The sequence below is a fragment of the Phocoena sinus genome, chromosome 8 (assembly GCF_008692025.1).
Source record: "Phocoena sinus isolate mPhoSin1 chromosome 8, mPhoSin1.pri, whole genome shotgun sequence".
NCBI lineage: Eukaryota > Metazoa > Chordata > Mammalia > Artiodactyla > Phocoenidae > Phocoena > Phocoena sinus.
The window spans coordinates 109,137,817-109,140,246 of NC_045770.1; positions in this window are offsets into that span (position 1 = coordinate 109,137,817).

A 2,430-nucleotide genomic window follows, 5' to 3' on the forward strand; every position below is an offset into this window, starting at 1 on the left:
GTCAAAACTCCAGGAGAATTTTTTTGTAGAAAATGACAAGCCGATTCCAAAATTTAGATGAAAATGCAAAGGACCAAAGATAACTAAAATAACTCTGAAAAAGAATAATATTGATGAACAGCTTACCCCACCTGACTTATTATAAAGCTGCAGTAAAGACCAAGCTTGTGTGGTATTGGTGTAAAAATAGACAGATAGATAGATGGGTCAGAATAATGTCCAGAACCAAACCCAAACACACATGGCCAACAAGGCAATTCAATGTAGAATGGATTCTCTTGCAAACAAAAGGTATTGGAACGCCTGGGTAACCATAAAAATGGGCATCGACCCTTACCTCACATCGTAAACAAAAATTAATCCAAAAGGGGTCACAGACCTAAAATAAGAGAGAAAATGGTAAAACTTGTAGGAGAAAAGCATAGGTGAAAACCTTACTGACCTTGAGGTTAGCAAAGATTTATTAAATAGAGCATTTAAAAAACAGAAAATCAATAAATTTGACTTCATCAATGTTTTTTAAACTTCACTTTGAAAGACATTGTCCAAAAATGAAAAGACAAGCCACAGGCAGGGAAAAAATATTTGCAAAGCATATGTTTTTTGCAAAAACACGAAGGACTTGTATCTAGAATATATAAAGAAGTCTTTCCACTCAGTAATAAGACAACCTAATAGAGAAACGGGGAAAAGATATTTTTTTTTTTTTTTTTTTTTGCGTTAAGCGGGCTCCTCACTGTCGTGGCCTCTCTCGTTGCGGAGCACAGGCTCCGGACGTGCTGGCTCAGCGGCCATGGCTTATGGGCCTAGCCACTCCGCGGCATGTGGGATCTTCCCGGACCGGGGCACGAACCCGTGTCCCCTGCATCGGCAGGTGGACTCTCAACCACTGCGCCACCAGCGAAGCCTGTAGGGAAAGGATTTGAATGAATACCTCACAGAGGAGAAATGGTCAATGAGCACATGAAAAGATGCCCTAGTTCCTAAGTCATCAGGGAAATGCAAATTAGATCCACGTGAGAAAACACAAACACCTAATTGAATGGCTAAAATGAAGACTGCCAACCATAGTAAGTGCTGGTGAGGGCATGGAGCCATGGGACTCCTCATGCACTGCCAGTGGGAGTGGAAAATGAAACAAGCACTTTGCAAACACCGTTTGGATACCTCCTCAAAACGTACCCACCCCTCTACCATATGACCCAGCAATCCCACTCCTAGATATTTACACAGGAGGATCAAAAGTGCACATCCCGGGGCTTCCCTGGTGGCGCAGTGGTTGAGAGTCCGCCTGCCGATGCAGGGGACACGGGTTCGTGCCCCGGTCTGGGAAGATCCCACATGCCGCGGAGCGGCTGGGCCCGTGAGCCATGGCCGCTGAGCCTGCGCGTCCGGAGCCTGTCCTCCGCAACGGGAGAGGCCACAACAGTGAGAGGCCCGCGTAACGCATAAAAAAAAAAAAAAAAAAAAAAAAAAAAAAAAAGTGCACATCCCGGGCTTCCCTGGTGGCGCAGTGGTTGAGAGTCCTCCTGCCAATGCAGGGGACGCGGGTTCGTGCCCCGGTCCGGGAGGATCCCACATGCCGCGGATCGGCTGGGCCCGTGAGCCATGGCCGCTGGGCCTGCGCGTCCGGAGCCTGCGCTCCCCAACGGGAGAGGCCACAGCAGCGAGAAGCCCGCGTACCGCAAAAAAAAAAAAAAAAAAAAAAGTGCACATCCCCAAAAGACTTGCACACGAATGTTCCAGCCAGCTTTAGGCGGAATGGCTCAAAGCTGGAGCCCACCCAAACGTCCATCAACACGCAGATGAATAGACAAGTAGTGGCACACGTGCATTATGGGACAGTACACGTCAATAAAAGCTAGGAACCCTCCCAACACGGTTGGTGGGAATGTGACTTTGTGCAGCCACTATGGAGAACAGTATGGAGGTTCCTTTAAAAACTATAAATAGAGTTACCATATGATCCAGCAATCCCACTCCTGGGCATATATCTGGACAAAACTCTAATTTGAAAAGATATATGCACCCCAATTTTAATAGCAGCACTATTTACAACAGTCAAGACATGGAAGCAAACTAAGTGTCCATTGAGAGATGAGTGGATAAAGAAGATGTGGTACATATACACAATGGAATACTACTCAGCCATAAAAAGAATGAAATAATGCCATTTGCAGCAACGTGGATGGACCTAGAGATTATTATACTAAGTGAAGTAAGTCAGACAAAGACACATATATGATATCTCTTATATGTGGAATCTAAAAAAATGAAACAAATGAACTTATTTACCAAACAGAAACAGACTCACAGTCATGGAAAACAAACTTACGGTTACCAAAGGGGAAAGGGTGGGGGAGAGATTAATTAGGATTTGGTATTAAAATATAGACACTGGGCTTCCCTGGTGGTGCAGTGGTTAAGAAT